The 22,810-nt window shown below is 42.2% G+C and overlaps 1 protein-coding gene across 1 annotated transcript in view; it reads left to right on the top strand.

The window, feature by feature from the left end:
• Positions 1-22,810, top strand: part of LOC144609696 (GRB10-interacting GYF protein 2-like) — a 134,801-nt gene that overhangs the window by 9,967 nt on the left and 102,024 nt on the right. The window contains 1 exon segment of the mRNA XM_078428199.1: positions 19,544-19,681. The gene's annotated coding sequence lies outside the window, so the exon portion shown is untranslated.

Here is a 22,810-nt window from a genome sequence, read left to right as displayed (position 1 = left end):
GGCAGGTGGGACTAGTGTAACTGGGACATGTTGGCCCGTGTGGGTGAGTTGGGCCGAAGGGCCTGTTTCCACACTGTATCACTTTATGACTATGACTAATTGATCCCTTTCTTAATCCTGGTTTCTGTAGAATATTAGATTATTTTCAGGTTATAAAGCTCAGCCACTGAAAATGTTAGGTGGTTATCATGAATTTTGGCTTGAATAAATACTGCAAATGAGATTTTTTAATTTACCGAAGAAGAATCTCGACCTGAAAGGTCACCTATTCCTTGTCTCCAGAGATGCTGCCTGGCCCTCCGTGTTACTCCAGCCTTTTGTGTCTTTCTTATTTACAACTTGTTATTGCTCAGTCGTGTTTTGGGTTATTATTTTCAGTGATTGAAATCCGATATATTTTCAAAATCGAACCAATTCAAAGATGTGTGTTGGAGTAACTCAGTGGGTCATGCAACAGCTCTGGAGAACATGGATAGGTGACATTTCGGGTTGGGACCCTTTATCAGGGCGGCACAGTGGCACAGCGGTAGAGTTGCTGCCTTACAGCGAATGCAGCGCCGGAGACTCAGGTTCGATCCTGACTACGGGCGCCGTCTGTACGGAGTTTGTACGTTCTCCCCGTGACCTGCGTGGGTTTTGTCCGAGATCTTCGGTTTCTTCCCACACTCCAAAGACGTACAGGTATGTAGGTTAATTGGCTGGGCAAATGTTTTTTAAAAAAATGTCCCCAGTGGGTGTAGGATAGTGTTAATGTGCGGGGATCGCTGGGCGGCGCGGACCCGGTGGGCCGAAGGGCCTGTTTCAGCGCTGTATCTAAAAATCTAAATCAGGCACTTAGTCTTTTTTTTTGTAAACCTGCACCTGCAGTTCCTTGCCTAAAAGATGAATCTGCATGCATCAAAATAAGGCAGACGAACCAATGGGGCACTGTCACAATCTGAGGTCTTTTTTAAGCTGATTTGTTCTCGTGTGCAGAGTTCACAGCCTATCCTATCAATTTCTTATACTGCGCTTGAGCCTCTTCTCATGTTTCCTCATCATCAACATATCTCCTTTCCCTGCGATTTAAATGTACCCATTCTGCACAATTGCTTCTGTCATGGTGGTACACTCTGGATAAAGAAACTTCTGAGTCTGCTTTTCAATTTTCCTGGGACTCAATGCTGTTGACCATTGATATATATTTTTCTCTCTCAAAGCGAAAGCGCTCTCTGAATGTCCATAATAAGCTCTCCAAGATCAAATCGCAGCCCCAGGGTGACCAGAAATTTGTCTTTTTCTCGAGTCATTTTAGGAGGCCAAGCAGTAATCAATGCCATGGGCGGCACAGTGGCACAGCGGTAGAGTTGCTGCCTTACAGCGAATGCAGCGCCGGAGACTCTGGTTCGATCCTGACTACGGGCGCCGTCTGTACGGAGTTTGTACGTTTTCCCCGTGACCTGCGGGGGTTTTCTCCGAGATCTTCGGTTTCCTCCCACACTCCAAAGACGTAGGTTAATTGGCTGGGTAAATGTAAAAATTGTCCCTGGTGTGTGTAGGATAGTGTTAATGTGCGGGGATCGCTGGGCGACGCGGACTCGGTGGGCCGAAGGGCCTGTTTCCGCGCTGTATCTCTAAATCTAAAAAATAAATAATTAAAAATCTAAAAAATTATGGCGAGGACACTTCCGTTTTTATGGGAAAGATATCTGGTAACTGCAAGAACTATGTTCCTGGGGGAAAAAGATTGGAGAGATGTAATCGCACTGTAGGTAGACCTGCTCAGTGCTACGTGGAAAGGAGTTGACTCTGTGCTTCCGGGACCCACAATTACAGGAAAATCAAATAGCAGGCAGATTTTAAACAAGTGCCTAGCTATTATCAATTTTTGGAAGTGTCACCTGAGAATGAATTGATTCACCAAATGCTGGAGTAACTCAGCAGGTCAGGCAGCATCTCAGGAGAGAAGGAATGGGTGACGTTTTGGGTCGAGACCCTCCTTCAGACTCGTGTAAGAAAATAACTGCAGATGCTGGTACAAATCGAAGGTATTTATTCACAAAATGCTGGAGTAATTCAGCGGGTCAGGCAGCATCTCAGGAGAGGAGGAATGGGTGATGTTTCGGGTCGAGACCCTTCTTCAGAATGAATTTCAGAGAATGAAGCTAGGCAATGTATGCAGCAAAATGTGACTTGGCCAAAATAGTTACACCAAAAACAATTTAGTCAGTCCCCTAAAGACTTCATCTGTTTTTAGTGTGCTTTTGGTCTTGGAATTCTCTTGGTCTCCTCTCTCTTAAACTGGTTAGAGAAAGCTCATTCCTTTTAGACCAGTGGTTTTAGACCAGTGGGTCATGTTGTTGACACACCTGTGCTACACGTTGTAGCTAAATGTTGGACTGTGGAGACTCAAGATTCTCAGACCGCAGTCAACACTTCTATCCTCATAAAATGTAAGGAAGGCAAAAAGTTACAGATGCTGGAAATCTAAACTTAGAAAATATGGGAATGTTCAGCAGGTCGGTCAGTGCCCTTGGAAGGCAGGGGTTAGATTTTTGGATTTGTGACATTTTGTCAGAGCCTAAACTTGGAATAACTTGAGTTATGGAGAGAAACTAGAAAAAAATGAAACGCATGCTAATTGTTAATTACATAAATCAAATTGGGCTTATTTTTGCCACCCGGACTCTTCAGGTTAGAAACGATTAGTGCAGGCGTAGCAACAGTACATAAATAATTGACTTGGAAAATTGGAGGGTGGTTTTACAACCAATTTCTCAGCTAAATAGTATTAGAAATATACTATTTCTAAGCATCTATCTATATACTAAATCCTTGTTTGTTATCTTGTTTGTGACTGAACTTCAGCCAAAACGGTACACGATAGCGTGACAATTTTAGGCCCACCTTACTCACCATTATCACTTTAGTGATAATGCAAGTAGTTTTATTGAAAGCGGTGTTATATTTTTAAAGTTATTCACATTTTAAAGTTTAAAAGGAGGGGAGGGGAGGAGGAAGGGGGAAGGAGGGAGAGAGGAGGGGGGTGGGGGTTGAGGGGAGGACAGGGTGCTGCACCAATGCAGGTGAGGTTTGGGCCCAACGGGTCCACTTTGTCTAATATTTTCTAAACTTAGATTTCCAGCATCTGCACCTTTTTGCCTTCCTTACATTTCCCTGCACCTATTGTCTATTTTATGAGATAGAAGTGTTAGCTATAGTCTGAGAATGTTTGGTTATGAGAGTGCAACTTCCTGTTTTGTATCATCAGCTACAATTGTAAGAAAATAACTGCAGATGCTGGTACAAATCGAAGGTATTTATTTCACAAAATGCTGAAGTAACTCAGCAGGTTAGGCAGCATCTCAGGAAAGAAGGAATGGGTGACGTTTCGGGTCAAGACCCTTCTACAATTGTAGATGCTCTGGAACTTAAGCACTGAGACCTTTAATAAACTTATGGCCATTGATGTGATAAATTTATGTTGGTTGCTTGTGTTTGAAGACCTTGTATTTAGATAGAGCTCTGCTGCAAAGTGCCACTTTTTTTTCCTTCCAAGTCTTCGAACTGGAGCTTCGTTTCAGTTTATAGACACAATATGCTGGAGTAACTCAGCGGGACAGGCAGCATCTCTGGATAGAAGTAGTTTAGTTTAGAACTACAGTGTGGAAACAGATCCTTTGGCCCACCAAGTCCGTGCCGACCAGTAATCAAGAATCAAGAGTGTTTTATTGTCATATGTCACAGATAGAACAATTAAATTCATACATGCAGCAGCCCAACGGAATATGTAAATACTGTAAACAATATATAATAATATAGCATAATCACCCATGCACTAGTTCTATCCTACACTCTAGGGACAATTTACAGAAGCCAATTAACCTACAAACCTGCATGTCTTCGGAAGTATGAGCACCCGGAAAAAACCCACGCTGCCACAGGGAGAACGTACAAACTTTGTACAAACAGCATTGATGGTCAGGATTGAACCAGGGTCTCTAGCACTGTAAGGCAGCAACTCTACTGCTGTGCCTGTCTTCCTGGCTTTGACAGACTTTTACGAACTGAAGCTCAGTTCCTATTCTCTCTCGATATTAATTTTCACGCTATCGTACTGCACACCTGCGCTCGGTCCGCATTAACCCAACTGATCTCCCGGTGGCCCAGCACTTTAACTCCCCCTCCCATTCCCAGTCTGACCTCTCTGTCATGGGCCTCCTCCAGTGCCATAGTGAGGCCCGCCGGAAATTGGAGGAGCAGCACTTTATATTTCGCCTGGGCAGTTTGCGGCCCGGTGGTATGAACGTCGACTTCTCCAACTTCAGATAGCTCCTCTGTCCCTCCCTTCCCCTCCTCCTTCCCAGATCTCCCTCTATCTTCCTGTCTCCACCTATATCCTTCCTTTGTCCCATCCCCGACATCAGTCTGAAGAAGGGTCTCGACCCGAAACGTCACCCATTCCTTCTCTCCCGAGATGCTGCCTGACCTGCTGAGTTACTCCAGCATTTTGTGAATAAATCGATTTGTACCAGCATCTGCAGTTATTTTCTTGTACTGCACAGTTGATCTGGGATCTTGCGTAGGTTCATTTGTGTAGTGTGAAGTTGTGATTTTAAGAGATGTAATAGTGGTCTGTTAAGGAATTTATTTTCTCGAAGAGATTACAGCACAGTCCATTTGGTTGCCACGATATCTTCATGGAAATGTTTTGTGGGTGTAATTTTTAAAAGTGATTTGGAGATGAGAACTTTAACCAGCTAATGTGGAGTTGGAATCTGATGTGAATAAAAAGACTTGCAACTATAGAAGGCCTTTTGAAGCCTCCATATCTTAAAACATCAGGAATACGAGCAAGCAAAAGGTATTCTGCCTTCTCAGCTTCCTGCACCATTCATTGTGACATAAACTTGATATTCTACCTGATCTTCAGCTTTACATAGTAACCACTTAAAATTTGTAAACATTGACTGGGGCAGAGAGAACTTCCTTCCTTCAAAGTAGTGAATATTGACACAGGATCAGACACAAAGTGCTGGAGTAACTCAGTGGGATCAGGTAGCATCTCTGGAGACTATAGATAGCTGATATTTTGGGCCGGGACCGTTCTTCAGACTCTCTTGTTTCTACATTGACACAGGGTCAATGGCTTCCTGAGAACAGAAGCACTAATGTTTCATCCAAAAGTGTCAATCTAGATTTTTGTGCTTGAGTTTCTCAGGTGAGACTCAAACAACCAACAACTTCCAAATTGGAGGGACTAAAGATCCCTGTACATTAAGCCGTGGGTGACACAGATGTCCAGATGCACTCTTGAAGTTCAGTCGTTGATGTTACATAGCAGTTAATTTGTATAACAAACAGTAATTTGGATTATAACCAGTTAACGACCTGTGGTCAAAACGGTGTAGAGATGATGGGGGATGTTTATCTGTAGTATACTGATCAACTTGTAACCTCTTTGAGTAAAATTTGGGAGTTGTCACAGTCAGTGTTATTTGTGTGGAGTTCGTCCAGATTGTTAATTGTTTTCTGGGACTCTTTAGTGTAACTATCATGCAGATATATACTTTAGTTGAAGTAAAATGTGTATTCACTTGTGATATTTTATGTTTCCTTTTTATTTGTGCTATTTTTATTTTATATTTATTCTTTGTTAGCCCTGTATGGAAGCTGCAGCTGAAATTTGATCCATGGTACTTTCAAGCTGATGCTGCTAGTGCTAACTGGCTTGGTAAATCTGACTTGGCTCTGCTGACTGGGGCTTTGAATGGTTTGGACATCTGGACTGTGTTCTGTTTATGGGCATGAAAAATTGTGTGGGGGGGGGGGGTGGCGGTTTTCCTCTCATTTCTCGTACCTTGATTTACCAAGATGATGCTTCCCTCCCTCAGTTGTTTCCAAAATGACTACGGTTTCCACATTTGCATTTTTTTAATTGGTTCATTCGATAGAAAATTGTCGGGTAGGCCAGGATTTTTTGCTCGTCCTTAAGTAGTTAGTTGCTGGTGGGCCACCTATCTTCATGACTGGCTGTTGCCATTTGAGTCCTTGGACTTTGATCCAATGAGGAGGATTGGCAGTATTTCCAAGTCGGGGTGGGTGCTTTTTACCGAAAAGAGACAAAAAGTGCTGGAATAACTCAGTGGGTCAGGCAGCATCTCTGGAGATAAAGAATGGGTGACGTTTCTGGTCTGAATCCTTCTTCAGACTGGATGGTTTATGGTTTGTATTTGACGATGCATTTTCTGGATGCTGTGCAGCTGCCTCGTTCTGCCTTAAATGAAAAAAGGAATGCTTGATGTGCTGGGTGGAGTAACAATCATAGGGATTGCTTTCAGTAGGATTGAGTTGAGTTCATCCACACAATTGGAGAGCTCAACTAAAGTTTAATTTGGAAATCCACTCCTGATTTGTTACAGTGTAGGAAGGGACTGCAGATCCTGGTTAAAACTGAAAATAGACATCAAATGCTGGAGTAACTAGCGGGTCAGACAGCATCTCTGGAGAAAAAGAATAGGTGACATTTTGGATCTGAACCCTTAAGACTGAAAATAGTGGTGGGGGAGGGGGAATAAACTGGAGACGAGAATAGGCCAGAACAAATCGGGGCCGGCAATAGATGACAACGGGAAGGGTGGAGCCCTGAAGGGCCCATGTTTGGCCGGGAAAGGTGTGATAACAAGAGGGGTACAAGGATGTGGATAGTGGAACTGGTAGGACGACAAGGGAGGGGAGGGAAATCAATGTTCGTACTGCTGGGTTCAATAGACAATAGGTGCTGGAGGAGGCCATTCGGCCCTTCGAGCCAGCACCGCCATTCAATGTGATCATATCATATATCATATCATATATATACAGCCGGAAACAGGCCTTTTTGGCCCACCAAGTCTGTGCCGCCCAGCGATCCCCGCACATTAACACTATCCTACACCCACTAGGGACAATTTTTACCTTTACCCAGCCAATTAACCTACATACCTGTACGTCTTTGGAGTGTGGGAGGAAACCGAAGATCTCGGAGAAAACCCATGGCTGATCTTTCTCAATCAGTACCCCGTTCCTGCCTTCTCCCCATACCCCCTGACTCCGCTATCCTTAAGAGCTCTATCTAGCTCTCTCTTGAATGCATTCAGAGAATTGGCCTCCACTGCCTTCTGAGGCAGAGAATTCCTTGCAATGGTGCAGATGTTTTGGGGAATCATGAGGTGAGTTGCTCACGATAGAATCCAAAAACGCAATTTGAACACTGGCTTCTACAAGCAGCGGGATAAAATCGGATGATTTGTTTTGTTGATATTGATCAGTAAGTACACTCCGTAAAAACAAAAGTACTTTGCCCGAAATGCCATGCTTTAGATAAACTATGTGAAGTCTATGCCCTCTTTTATGGCTCTGCATAGAATAGTCCATGGCACTATTTGATTTTTTGATTAACAGCATTTGAGATACAGCATGGAAACAGGCCCTTCAGCCCACCGAGTCCGCGCCGTCCAGCGATCCCCGCACATTAATACTATCCTACACACACTAGGGACAATTTTTATATTTACCCAGTCAATTAACCTACATACCTGTACGTCTTTGGAGTGTGGGAGGAAACTGAAGATCTCGGAGAAAACCCACACAGGTCACGGGGAGAACGTACAAACTCCGTACAGACGGCGCCCGTAGTCAGGATCGAACCTGAGTCTCCGGCGCTGCATTCGCTGTAATGGCAGCAACTCTACCGCTACGCCACTGTGCCGCCCTTGCTGGGGAAGATGTGCAGGGGAAATATTTTCACATACTTCACATTCTAACCTCAGCCAGCATATCAGATTATTTACTTGATCGTTGACTTAATTGCATTTCTTGGACCTTGGAGTGTTTGAATTGGCTAAACCACTTTCCTGACTGTCTTTGCAGCCAATTGCCAGATTCTAATGAAGTACAGTCTGGACCTAACTCTCAAAGAATCCAGAAATACTACTAAAGAGATGGTGACTAGGTAGTGGTCAGAAAGGTTAGGTTAGAGATACAGTGTGGAAAAAGGCACTTTGGCCCACCAAGTCCACACCGGCAAACAATCACCTGTACACTAGTTCTATCTGACACACTAGGGACAATTTACAGAAGCCAATTAATCTACAAACCTGCAAATCTTTGGAGTGCGGAAGAAACTGAAGCATCTGGCGAAAATCCATGCGCTCACAGGGAAAACATACAAACTCCGTACAGACAGCATCAGTAGGTAGGAAATTGAACCCGGGTCTCTGGCGCAGTAAGGCAGCAACTCTACTGCTGTGCCACCGTGCTGCCCGTTTACTAGAACCAAGTAAACTTCAAAAGCTTGAACAAAGCTGGAAGCAAGGTAGGCTAGTAAATGTAAGCCATATATTTCTCTGCACCTGCAGTGAAGACAACCAGGGTCTGAAAGATGAAAAAAAAATGGTTACCCTACTTTACGGGCTATGTCTGCTTAGTATGGTCAACAACATGTTTGCAATGATCCTGATGAAAATGCTGAATTCTTGTTGAGAAAAGTTAGCCTGAGTGCCAGTGTGAATTCAGAGCAGGTCTGACAAGTTCTTCATTTTTCACTTGTTACAAGAAAATGGATAGATAATTGGTTGGCAGACAGGAAACAAAGAGTGGGTATAAACAGGTCCCTGTAAGAATGGCAGGCAGTGACGAGTGGAGTACTGCAAGGCTCGGTGCTGGGCCCGCAACCATTTACAATATATATTAATGATTTAGATGATGGAATTAAAAGTAACACTAGCAAATTTGCAGATGACACATAGCTGGGTGGCAGTGTGAACTGCAAAGAGGATGCTTGGAGGTTGCAGGGTGACTTGGACAGGTTGAGTGAGTGGGCAGATGCAGTAAAATGTAGACAAATGTGAGGTTATCCACTTTGGCGGCAAGAATAAGGAGGCAGATTATTATTTCAATGGTATCAGATTAGGAAAAAGGGAAGTGCAACAAGACCTGGGTGTCCTTGTACACCAGTCACTGAAAGTAAACATGTAGGTACAGCAGATAGCGAAGAAAGCTAATGGCATGTTGGCCTTCATAACGTGAGGATTTGAGTATAGGAGTAAAGAGGTCCCTCTGCAGTTGTACAGGGCCCTGTTGAGACCACATCTGGAGTATTGTGTGCAGTTTTGGTCTCCTAATTTGAGGAAGGACATCCTTGCTATTGAGGGAGTGCAGCGTAGGTTCACGAGGTTAATCCCCGGGATGGCGAGACTGTCATATGAGGAAAGAATGAAAAGACTGAGCTTATATTCACTGGAATTTAGAAGGATTGGAGGGGGACTGGACAAGCTAGATGCAGGAAAAATGTTCCCAATGTTGGGAGAGTCCAGAACCAGGGGCCACAGTCTAAGAACAAAGTGGAGGCCATTTAAAACTGAGGTGAGAAAAAACGTTTTCACCCAGTGAGTGGTGAATTTGTGGAATTCTCTGCCACAGAAGGCAGTGAAGGCCAATTCACTGGATGAATTAAAAAGAGAGTTAGATAGAGCTTTTGGGGCTAGCGGAATCAAGGGGTATGGGGAGAAGGCAGGCATGGGTTACTGATTGGATGATCAGCCATGATCACAATGAATCGCGGTGCTGGCTCGAAGGGGCAAATGGCCGCCTCCTGCACCTATTTTCCATGTTTCTATGTTTCTAAAACAAATCTGAGTTATGGACAGCTCACTGTGTCGCATTTGTTGGCTGGAAAAGGTGATTGACGTGAACAGGAATGTCATCTAAAAGATCTCGTTGAATATTTCTGTTCAATAAAAGATATTCTCCCTACTCCAGGAGTTCTGCATGAGATGAATGAAAATGAAATATTTCTACTAGTATGAAGCAAGTATGCATTTTGGTGCCGATTATCTTTGGCATCTTTAATCTGTGATTTTCAAAGGTATCATTGCATACTAATTGAATGAATTTGGGCAGCACTTGTTCAGCAGGAGGCAGTTTCAGAGTAAACTGTCATTTGGCTTTCAACTTGGGATCCATTTACAGATGCCACATTTGTCTAACTTGCTTGATAAATTGCACATTTTTATAACCAAGTTTTCTGGATGCACTAATTTGGCATCGACATTTAGGCCAATCCTCCTGCCATCGGGAAGATGGTATTGGAGCCTGAAAACTGTTAATGTACAGGTTCAGGAGCAGCTTCTTCCCACCACCATCAGGCTCCCAAATTAGACCGAACTACATAGACTTGGGCATTGTTTGTGCCTTTGCAATATTATTGTTTTTTAAAATATAAATGTAACTATTTTATTTGTTTATTATGGTGTTTACAGAGTACAGGACCACCGATTTTCCGGCAACTGGTGGTCCTACAAGTTGCCGAACTCATGATAACATTATTTCAGAATTCAATTTGAGCCTTTTTTGAGATTTGCAAAGATGCAAGATCCTGTGCAAGAAAAAACACTTTCCATTTTAAATGGATAACTTATTCTGCCTCTTTTTCTCTCGTGATTTTGTTGAAACAAGATTCTATCTAATTTTCTAATTTTTTGGTCATTTTGCATTTGGTCAAGAACGAGATGCTGAATTTTCTTGGTCCACTGATGGGAGTAAAAATTGCATGACTTTGGTTAGGCTGTGTTTGGCATATTGCCCTATTACAAGAAAGATGTGGAGGCTTTGGAAAGAGTACAGAAGAGGTTTACCAGAATGCTGCCTGGTTTAGGGGGTATTAGGGCGAGAATAAGCTTGGATTATTTTCTCTGGAACGTCAGAGGTTGCGGTGAGACCTGATAAAGTTATGCAAAATTATAATAGATAGTAGGGTAGACAGCCAGAACTTTTTTCTCAGGATGAAAAAATCAAATACTATTGGGTATAGCTTTAAGGTGAGAGAGGCAAATTTTAAAGGACATGTGTCGAGGAACTTTTTTTTACGTGGAGGGAGTTGGGTGAATGAAACCTGCTGAGGGTGGTGGTTGTGGCAGATAGGATAGTGGCATTCAGACATTTGGATAGGCATATGGATATGCCAGGAGTGGAGGGATCCAGGTTATGGGCAGGTAGATAAGAGATAGTTTTGGCGTCATGTTCGGCACAGACATTGTGGGCCAAAAGGCCTGTTATTGTGCTGTACTGTTCTATGTTTTAAAGAGAAAAAAACTGACCACACAGACGAACAAACTCGGGACTTCAGACCACCAGAATTTGATTCATTGGTCGTATAGAGAAGCGGCTCGTTGGGGCCGCTAGTAGTACTTAATAGCACCAGAGGCCAGAGTTCCATCTCAACCTCTGGGAGGAGATGATGAGAATGAGCGGAGAAAAAAATATTGGTTTCATTTTAATGGGTGTCTTAGGGCTGGTATGAATTTGCTGTTGGATGTGCAAGCAGATAAGTTGGTCTTGGCATCATGTCTGGCACAGACATTGTGGGCTGAAGGGCCTATTATTGCACTGCACTGTGTTCTACGTTCTAACGTTGTCAAATGTTGAGTTCCAAGAGTGCTTCGTGTAACATTTTTGCCCTGAACCTTGCGAAAGAGATAAGCTTAAAAACCTAAGTAAAATGCATGCCTTTCAAGCATATGCTTTTAATGTCAATATTGTTTTGAAGATAACAGAGTGGGTTTGTTGCCAGATGGTTAACCATTAGTTATCTGACTATGTGTCTGGTAAAACATGTACTCGGAATGAAAAGTAATCTGGCATTTTGGTGCCTTTTCTTCCCCAAATAATTTGCATACTTTGATCAAAATATTTTGAATTGTTTTCATGACTCGTGGAACAGTTTTATAAGTGGTAGCAAGTTAGCCATAAGTTTATGAGTGGTTGTTCTATGGAAAAGTACAAGAGAGTTTTGGAAATACTTTTGCTCGTGGTTCAGTGAAACCTAGGAGACCTTGCTCCTGAACACTGGACGTTAATGCAGGCAGACCATTTTCTAGGATCGTAATATCGTCTTCATGCTGGGTTTTCCCATATGAAGTTCAGCACAGTTTAGTAAGGAAAACAAAATGTTAGCTTTTCTTCCAAGACGATTCTTGAATAGTAGAGGTGTCAGAGGTTATGGGGGAGAAGGGTTAGGAAATAGATCAGCCATGATTGAATGGCGGAGTGGACTTGATGGGCCGAATGGCTTAATTCGGCCTTTCTACAAAGGAAGGATAAACGTGATAGAGGGGATACTGCTAGATACACCAGATTCCTCCCTCTCTCCTGACTCTCAGACTGAAGAAGGATCTCGACCCGAAATGTCACCCACTCTTTTTCTCCAGAGATGCTGCCTAACCTGCTGAGTTACTCCAGCATTTTGTGTCCATCTTTAGTGTAAACCAGCATCTGCAGCTTTTCCTACACCTTCATTTTGTTATGGGTTTGTGTTGCAATTAAACCCATTCTGTGCTTAAGCACTAGTTGTTCCATGACGATTGGGGTCTCTTAAATGTCCTAAATTGTGGTGCTCAGGAAAGTCAATACTGGATTAGCTTGAGTTATCAGGGAAGATTCTGTTGCGAACTGCACATATTGTAATGTTCAGAACAGTGAACACTTGGAAGTGGTGGCTTTGGAGTAATTAAGGGATTTCTGTGACAGCAAAAATAGTATGCAGATTTTGATGTGCAGCAACAATACAAAGACAATTATAATATATTCATTGTTTAATTACCATGTATACTATGTGAATGTTGAACTGCACGGATAGATTAAAGTTGACCTGCAGACATTGAGTTTAGAATGGGAAGTGATCTCACTGAGATATTATTGTAAGAGGAGTTGTGATACTACTGGCTGCTTCATAAGGTTGGCTATAGGCCATTGATACACAGGAATGGCTATGGTTCAGTGGTGGAGCAGACATGGATAGGGAGGGGGTGGGGGAGGGATGTTGCTGCTTAATGCCATAAGGCTTACTTAAAATTATGTTTTTACTGCTAAATTAGGGGCAAGAGGAGGTTTATCTCAAATCTATCCACCAGTAAAGGAATCATGGGTTGGGAGAGATTCTTACTCAAGATTAATGGTTATCAAATCGGGAAATAACAGTACATGTGTATTTTTATCATCTGTCCAGCAGCAATTGTGGTTGGTTAGGCCAGCGGTGAAACTGGATGCCCTCTACTGGAGTCCATTTTAGACAGGTGGCAGCAAGCTATTTTCTTGCAGCTTTTTATTAACCACTTAACAACTCCTTTTTGCTTTGCAATTCCACAAGTGTGGATTGCATTGCATTTCTACATCTGAGTGACAGTCTCCATGGGTGAGAGTTATTAGATACCTCGGTTGGATCCTCAGTTGGCATACCATTGGGTAGCTGTGAGCTGACTGATAATTTTTTACATTTAGCTTTCTTATCTGCAAGAACTATTTGTTCACCTAATGCAGTTTACTTACCACTGTTTCCCAGATATTTTTACCTGTCTTGCTGTTTCTGTTAGAGAATTACAATTGCAGCTTTTAAAAGAAAATCAGTTTGGTTCCAAACTATTCACTACTGGGAATTAATTGACATTGGTTCTGATAAAGTGTCAATTTTGAGCGCCCATATCTAGCTTTCTTTGAGGTGAAGTTCTTTAAGATTTTGTTCCATCATTGGTATTGGCCGAAGTAAACTTCTTTGGCCTAATGGTGTTGTCAGGATCCCTTTGAAGTAATGGCAGAGTCAGTTTTCCAGTATGATTTCTGCTGTTTTACCCCAAAGAACACTCTAAAACAGAGTGTTGCAATTTTGACAATCCTTTTGTATTTTCAATTTTTGAAGTTCCCAGAGAATATGCTACTTCAAATTTTAAAATTGTTATTATTTCCTTGTTCTATTGACTTATCTTATCCAAAATGTTTACATTGGGTGCAGCTGAATTAGTCATCTCTCATAGAGAGTCACAGAGTGATACAGCGGGGAGGTAGGTCCTTCGGTCCAACTCTTTTCCCCTCTCCCATCAGACAAGAGATACAGAAGTGTGAAAACGCGTACCTCCAGGTTAGATACAGTTTATTCCCAGCTGTTTTCAGGCAACAGAAGCATCCTATCACCAACTAGAGAGCGGTCTTGATCTGCATCATTGGAGACCGTCATACTATCTTTAATCAGACTTTACTGGACGTTATCTTGCACTAAACGTTATTCCCCTTATTCTGCATCTGTAAACTGTGGATGGCTTGATTATAATCATGTATAGTCTTTCCGCTGACTGGATAGCACGCAACTAAAATGCTTTTCAGTGTACTTCAGTACATGTGACAATAAACTAAATTAGACTAATTAAATTATTGGGGGTACCCAGTGCTGAGTAAGTTACTACTCGGATTCCTTTGGAAGCTTTCAGTGTGCCCTTTAAAGCTGCAAGCATTCTTCATACTGAAGCTTTATACATCTGTGTGACCGTGACGTGTTTGAGAGATCATCTTTGAACAGAACGTGCATTTGATAATATTGACAAACATGAAAATTCAATTTTCTGAAGAAAGCATCACCCTCACGATTTGGGAGAAGTTGAGAATTTTCTTTCTCCCTGTGCTTGATGAGGTTCCTTAAAATTACTTGTGTGTCATAATCGGCAAGACTAAGGACCAAGAGCTGGAAATTGAATTTACGAGAAAACCACCACCTTGCAGGCTCCCCTCCCAAACTCTCGATCATTCTGACATGGAAATTTATCGTTGCTGGAACTCTAGGAACACCTTGTGGGTATATCTTTCCTAGTGGAGTTTGAGTGATTCAAGAAGGCTCCTTGCCCCTTGGAGACACCTCACCTTGGGGCAGCCCGGTGGCATTGCGGTAGAATTACTGCCTCACAGCGCTGGAGACCTGGGTTCGATCCTGACTGTGGGTGCCGTTTGTACGTTTTCCCATGACCGCGTGGGTTTCCCCGGGTGCTCTGGCTTCCTACCACATTCCAAAAATGTACAGGTTTATAGGTTAATTGGCTTCAGTAAAAATTATAAGTTGTCCTAGTCGTAGGATAGTGTTAGTGTACGGGGATCACTGGTCGGCGTGGATTCGGTGGTCCGAAGGACCTGTTTCAGCACTGTATCTAAACTAAACTTAAGGAATGGTAACAAATGATGGTTTTGCCAGCGCCGCTCAATGACAAGTTTTAAAAAAAATGGCCAGGATTATTTTTGTTTTGGCATCAGACCTGCGGTGAATGGGCTCCTCTGGATAATTCACTTTCAAAAATCACTGATTTACAGGAGAGTGGATTTTGGGAGAAAAGTTGACCAAAGGGATGCAAGTAGAATGCCTGTGTGCTTGAAGACAGAACTTTCCATAGTGCTTGAGATTCAGACTTATGAAGCAATAGGATGTTGAAGGGTCATTGGTATTTGAAAGTTTGAAAAGGCTTTTGTGTAAAAGAACAGACGTTTTGGACTGGAAAGCTTATTCTTAGAGTTGCAAGTGGCATGCACGTGATCGGTTGCAAATTAGGCTTTTTTTGTTGTAAACCAGCATCTGGAGTTCCTTGTGTCTGCAAATCAGCATTCCGTTTGAGGTAGAAGGTGTTGAAGTCTAATGATCAATAATTTTAATAGCAGCCTGTTGTTGATACCTTGAACGTTTTGCAGGGGCAGGAGCAAAGCAGCCTGCTTTGGAATTGGGAATAAACGACTATTGACTATTGACATAGGAGCAGAATTAGGCCATTCAGTCCATTGAGTCAGCTCTGACATTTGATCATGGCTGATCTATTTTTCCCTCTCCTGCCTTCTCTTCCTAACCTTAGACACCTTTACTACACAAGAACTATCAATCTCCTCTTCAAAAATGACTTGGCCTGCACAGGCGTCTGGCAATGAATTCCACATATTCACCACCCTCTGGCCAAAGAAATTCCTCCTCATCTCCATTCTAAAGGTTTGTCCTTTTATTCTCAGGCTGTGCCCTCTAGTCCTAAACTCTCCTACTACTGGAAACATCTCCTCCACATCTACTCAATCTAGGCCTTTTATTATTCTGTAGGTTTAATGAGCTTCAGCTTTGGTTGCAATGCTTTCATATTCTGGTGTTATGCTGGCACAATGCCACAACTAAAGTGTAGCAACCCCCAGGGCTGTATAGGGTTCCTGAAATGTGTTGTGTGATGTGTACATCTTTTTGTTAATCCTCATCAATAAAGGGATTGAGGCAACTCCCTTGTTACAAGCTTTCGAGTAACTGAAATTTGTGTTGCAGATTTCACACATCTCCCTAAAATTTTGAGGTACTGAATAAAATTCACTCTTGCACAATTTGTGTGGAGGAAGAAAGATAACTAAATACAATTTTATTTTCAAATTTTATTACAATAAAATTTCTTGATGCATGCATGGATGATTCGACATTGTATAACGGAAAATAACAACGCACCATTTTCTAAGAACGCAATCTTCCCCCATATCGTAGTCAGAGTAATCTTTTCAAAGATTTAATCTCAAGAAGTGTTTATTACCAGTTAAAATATTGTAGGTGGGCAGCTCCTCAACCATCTTGTTCTTGTTGCAAAATCCCAATGGATTTGGTGTTTCAAATCCTTTAGGATTCCAATGAGTGAATGGAGACTGCCTCCAACCCACAGCCATCCACGTTGGTTCAAATAGTGTAAGAAAATAACTGCAGATGCTGGTACAAATCGAAGGTATTTATTCACAAAATGCTGGAGTAACTCAGCAGGTCAGGCAGCATCTCAGGAGAGAAGGAATGGGCGACGTTTCGGGTCGAGACCCTTCTTCAGACTGAAGAAAGGTCTCGACCCGAAACATCGCCCATTCCTTCTCTCCTGGGATGCTGTCTGACCTGCTGAGTTACTCCAGCATTTTGTGAATAAATATCTCCACGTTGGTTCAAAACCGTTTACTAGATTGGCGGTCAATGGGAGCCAAGTGACACTTGAGACTGACTTCAATCTTCACCTGGTATTTATTCACGAAATGCTGGAGTAACTCAGCAGGTCAGGCAGCATCTCAGGAGAGAAGGAATGGGTGACGTTTCTCTTTTAGATTTAGAGATACAGCGCGGAAACAGGCCCTTCGGCCCACCGAGTCCACGCCGCCCAGCGATCCTCGCACATTAACTATCCTACGCACACTAGGGACAATTTTTACATTTACCCAGTCAATTAACCTACATACCTGTACGTCTTTGGAGTGTGGGAGGAAATCGAAGATCTCGGAGAAAACCCACGCAGGTCACGGGGAGAACGTACAAACTCCGTACAGACGGCGCCCATAGTCAGGATCGAACCTGAGTCTCCGGCGCTGCATTCGCTGTGAGGCAGCAACTCTACCGCTGCACCACCGGTTCTTCACCTGTGTGTGTTTGTTACAAACCTCTGGTTCCAAAAGTGAATTTAGAACGTTGACTTGACCTCTCGCCATTCATTCCGTTTCAATGCAAATATAATGACAGTTATAATGGGATTCTGTTGATCTAGCCGAAGCTAATGGTAATCAACTTGACACAAGCCCTTTCCCCTGTGCATTTTGGCGCAGCCAGAGCGAGGATGTAGTGCGTTTCTGTCTGCTCAGATGTGCAAGTACAACATTTACATTTTTTTTCTTCTTCCTCTTGGTCCGAACTGTTTTGATTCTTTACCACTTGTTGCCATGTTGGTGTGGGAAACTCCTTGCATGTTAGAAGGTGGTTTCACTTGGAGAGAAATGTTTTTAAGTGCGAGTGAGATGCCTCAGATTCTCTTTCCTCTTTCTTTCCCAATACGACCTCAACAAATTACCTCAAGGCAGTAATTTTATTTTCTGGTTTGCTCCTCTCTGCCTCCTTTTGCTGCTCACATTAAGGTGAACAAACTCAGCCGAGAAGGTATTTTAGATGAAGGAACTTTAGCTGCTATGAACTGGTCCTGCTGAGCCGGATGATCACAACGCACAGTGATCCGGCACAGATCTACTTGCACTTTATTCTGTCTTAAAACTGTTACAATTTGTTTGTTGGGTTGTTGTTGTTTAAATTAATACTGACTAGCTAATTAAATTATTGCATCGTATGGGAGGCGCATTCCCAATCTCGTTGTACCCCTGTACAATGACAATAAAGATTTATTGTATTGTATTGTATTGTGCCTGCATGGCCAAGGATCTGCTACCTACTGGTTAAACACTGGATGAGGAGGTGACGTGGGAGGTGGTGGCATGTGCTATTTTTAAACTTCCTCTCTGGCTGATGCTTCTAGCTTGACAGGATGGCTAATGGTGGTATAATATGGGTGAACTGTGGGTGTGTCTGAATGACCAAAACATCAGTCTTCTGTGAAAAGGAGTTGCTGACTCTTGTTTCATTTCCACACAGTCAGTAATCTGTCTACGATGGAAAGTTGTATGTACCGTACTAAGTTATTAGCCAGTTGTGTCCTTTGCTTGTGCTCTTATTAAATGAGGCAAACAAAAGTCTGTGGCTTTCTGCCAGGCTTGAATAAATTCACACAGCAACAGATTGCAGAATATTTGCTGATGTCATCTCACGTTCTAATGCTTGCTATTTTAGTGAGGGCTTTTGGGGTTTTTCTAACCTTTAATCCTGTGATGCGGAATTGCATAATTTTGCCCTGGATTTGCCACTGCTACGTGTAAAATCCTGACTGGTGCTTGACTCTTACTTTTGACAAATTGAAACCCCTTGGATTGTTGTTTAGTGGAACCTGTGGTACTAGGAAGTAGTCCATGCATAATCTTGGATCCTTCCAATTCTGTGCAGATCAGGCAGCATCTCTGAAGAAAAAGGTTGGGTGATGCGTTGCTTCTTCAGTCTGAAGAAGGGTCCTAACCTGAAACACCACCCATCCTTTTTCTCCCGAGATGCTGCCTGACCCACTGAGTTACTCCAGTACTTTCTTTGGTATGTACCAACCATCATCTGCTGTTCCTTTCAATACATTTGAAGAATTTAGTTTGCTGAAAGATAAGATACTATTTGTACTTATTGCATTGATTATAAAGTGCTTTTAAAGTGCAGCCACTTAAACTATTGGACTGAAATGACAGTCATGGCAAAATATATCTCAGATATAGTTCTGATTTTGCATCGGGCATTTATATAATATTCAGTGTGGGTTGATTTTAATTCCTGAATTTTTGTTCACTCCTGGACTCTTGAACTGTTGCTTCATTGAACGTCTTTAATTGGCAATTCTGTATAACATGACTCTAAGCTAGTCCATTGCTTCCTCTTCAAACACTTTATGCCATGCTGACGAAGGGTCTCGACCCGAAATATCACCCATTCCCTCTCTCCAGAGATGCTGCCTGTCCCGCTGAGTTACTCCAGCTTTTTGTGTCTATCTTATGCTGCTAATAGACAGGCTCAGTACGTTTTCACTTGCATTGGATTTAAATGATTTTTTTCTACCTGTCACATTCTTCTGACAAAATTGATTTCCCACTTCCTCTGCAATGGATTCTCCAGTGGTACTGTACAACCCATCGTTTGAGTGTTGACATTTACAGATATTGATGCCTACAGTTCCATCCTTGGAGCATTTTGCTTGAGGCAGGGGATGGTTCTCATTGATTTTTATTTGCCAGTGTTCGGTCCAAAAATAAATGTTCAGTGATGCAAGGTGAGATGGGTCATGTTTCTAATTGAGAACTTTGTCTATTTTTTCAGTGAAGCAAACAAGAGTTTTTTTTGAACCACTCAAGTGATAATCATCAGACCAATTCATCTGTTGTTGACTACTCAGAACGGCACATCTTGGGAGTCTCCAACGGAGGTTGTAGGTTGGGGGCCTGACCTCGGGTCAAGGTACGTGACACTTTACCATTACATTGTGTTATGGACTTTGTGTAGATGTACCAGCCTTGTCCAGCTCATTCGTACAGAAAGCCGTTTCATAAGTGATTATTTTTCTTATTTCCCTAACCTTTTCCTATTCTTCTGCAAATACTTGTTGAGCTTTTTGTAGTTAATGTTGATGTGTAAGTTTGATATAGAATGTGTATTTTGTATAGTTAGCATCTAAACATGGGGCACAGTAACATGGTAGTTATGTTACTGAACTGGAAACCAAAAACCTGGATCTCTGATGTAGAAATGTGTTTAAAACTCAACATAAATGTGGAACATAAATTTGGTGACTTAATCTAAAATGAAAAGTTCTTGTAGTGGTGACCATAAAAATAAATACATCGGTGATTAACATCCTACTAGATAACACTAATTATCTTTACTTCTATGAGTCTTGTCATGCTTTAAGTTATATTTTGTATGATATCACATTGTGCTACACTTTTATTTTACTCGTCATATCCTTAATACATATCTGGTTTCAGAATTCCCCAGTAACGGATCTCCTGTGTCATCTTCATTGTCTGGTTAATTTAACTTGTTTATGGAAATTTACTATGTTTCGTCCAGAACTTGCTATGTGTTGACCAGATAACTTTCTGCTGTTTGTTCCGAAACATTGGACTTACATTTACTGCTTTGTCTAAAAAAGAGTGATTTCACCTGAATAAGTTAAAACCACCTGACTTTAAAATGTAAATATTCAGCAAATCTAAAATGGAAATACTCAGCACATCAGGCTATGTTTTGTAATGGAGTTATGTTTTGGATTGATGGCCACTTTGTTAAACGTTTGTGGACGCTGTTGTCAAGTGTGAACCGAAGAGATCACATTTAATTTCATGTGGCCTCCCTTGGTAAAAGTGGCAGTTTTGTTCTTTAGACAATAATGGGGAGGTTACTGAAAACTCCACCCACGCCCCACCCAGACTGCTTTCTTTTGCTTGACAACTTCCAAAGTAACTTTCATGTGGTTTTCTAGTTCCTGATCGAAATTGCATTATTAACATTATTAGCTAATTGACCCGCATAATACAAATAGTTTCTTAATTTATCAATCAAGTTAAATCCTGTTCACCTTATGAAAACATGTTTTATGACAAAGCTGGTTATATTTCCAGCATCCTCTTTTAATTTTAGTTTTCCAGTATTGATGGTTCTTTGCATTTGGTGCCTTGTCATGTATGACAAAGAATCCTTTTGTTTTTCTCATCTATCTGTCCTGTCGGCTCCAGCTGCAACCCAACCCCTCGCCTCTTTCTACTGGCTATTTTCCCTTTGCGAGCAATCATGATGCAATGTCAACTGTCGTTTTGCCTCCTCAGATGCTGACTAACCAGCTGAATCGTTTTCTTGTACCTGTCCAATTATTTTTAAATGTTTTTTATCGTACCAGCTTCTATAGCTTACTCTAGCAGCTTGTTCCATATATCCTCCAACTGTTGTGAGAAAAGTTTGCTTCTTGGGTCCCCTTTAAATCTTTCAACTCTCACCATAAGTCTCTCACCTCTAATTTTAGACACCCCTACATGGGGGGATAAAGTCTGTGACCATCCCTCTTATCTATGCCCCTCATGACTTTATATATCAGGGGGAAGGGAAAGTACCAGTCTCTGTTTATTATTCGAGCCCTCCAGTCTTGGTAACATCTTTGTGAATCCTTTCTATTCCCTTTCCAGCTTCATGACAATCACGGCTGATCTATTTTTCTCACCCAACTGATCTATTTTTCTCCTGCCTTCTTCTGGAAGAATTGATGGAAATGTGGAAAGAATAGATTCGGCGAAAATAGCTTACAGCTTTGGTATAGCTAGGAAACCAGAGCTGTACCGTAATTTTCTGTGTGGTATCAACCTTCCCATCTACTAACCAGAGAGTGATCCTGATCTTCCATCTACCCCTCTGGAGACCTTCAAACTATCTTTTATGGGACTTTACTGGACTTTATCTTGCACTCAATGTTATAATAATAATAATAATAATAATGCATTACATTTATATAGCGCTTTTCATATACTCAAAGACGCTTTACAGGGATTTAGAGAACATAGGGAAGTGAATAAATAGATAAATAAGTAAACGAACAGAGAAAGGAGACAGAAGGTGAGGTGACCTTCAGTGGTTGAAGGCAGTACTGAACAGGTGAGACTTCAGTGATGTTTTGAATGTGGTGAGTGTGGAGGAGTCTCTGACGGTTTGGGGTAGTGAGTTCCATAGGGTGGGAGCAGCGATGGAGAAAGCCCTGTCCCCCCAGGATCTGAGTTTGGTCCGGATGTGGGGGGATAGGAGATTGGCAGCAGCAGAGCGGAGGGTGCAGGTGGGAGTGTGCCTGTGGAGGAGGTCGGTCAGGTAGGATGGGGCCAGGTTATGGAGGGCTTTGTAGGTCATGAGGAGGATTTTGTACTGGATTCTCTGGGGGATGTTATACCCATTATCCTGTATCTGTACACTGCGGGCGGCTTGATTGTAATCATGTATAGTCTTCACTGACTGGATATCACGTAACAAAAAGCTGTTTCACTGTACTCAGTACACCTGACAATAATAAAACTAAATTACAGTTCCAACATGATACCCCAATTCCTGTACTCAATGCTCAGACTGATGAAGGCAAGTTGCCAAATACCACCTTTACCATTCTGTCTACCTCTGTCACACATACAGGGAATTATGTAATGGACTCCTAATGCATTAGTTCTACAATACTCTCTAGGGCCCTGCCATTTACTGTGTAAGTCCTACCCTGGTTTAGACAATAGACAATAGGTGCAGGAGTAGGCCCTTCAGCCCTTCGAGCCAGAACCACCATTCAATGTGATCATGGCTGATCATTCTCAATCAGTCTCCGTTCCTGGCTCTCTCTTGAATTCATTCAGAGAATTGGCCTCCACTGACTTCTGAGGCAGTGAATTCCACAGATTTACAACTCTCTGACTGAAAAAGTTTTTCCTCATCTCCGCTCTAAATGGCCTACCCCTTATTCTTAAACTGTGGCCCCTGGTTCTGGACTCCCCCAACATTGGGAACATGTTTCCTGCCTCTAACGTGTCCAACCCCTTAATAATCTTATATGTTTCGATAAGATCC

The sequence above is a fragment of the Rhinoraja longicauda genome, chromosome 34, assembly GCF_053455715.1.
Source record: "Rhinoraja longicauda isolate Sanriku21f chromosome 34, sRhiLon1.1, whole genome shotgun sequence".
Taxonomy (NCBI): Eukaryota; Metazoa; Chordata; class Chondrichthyes; order Rajiformes; family Arhynchobatidae; genus Rhinoraja; species Rhinoraja longicauda.
This window is presented reverse-complemented; position numbering and strand designations above follow the sequence as displayed.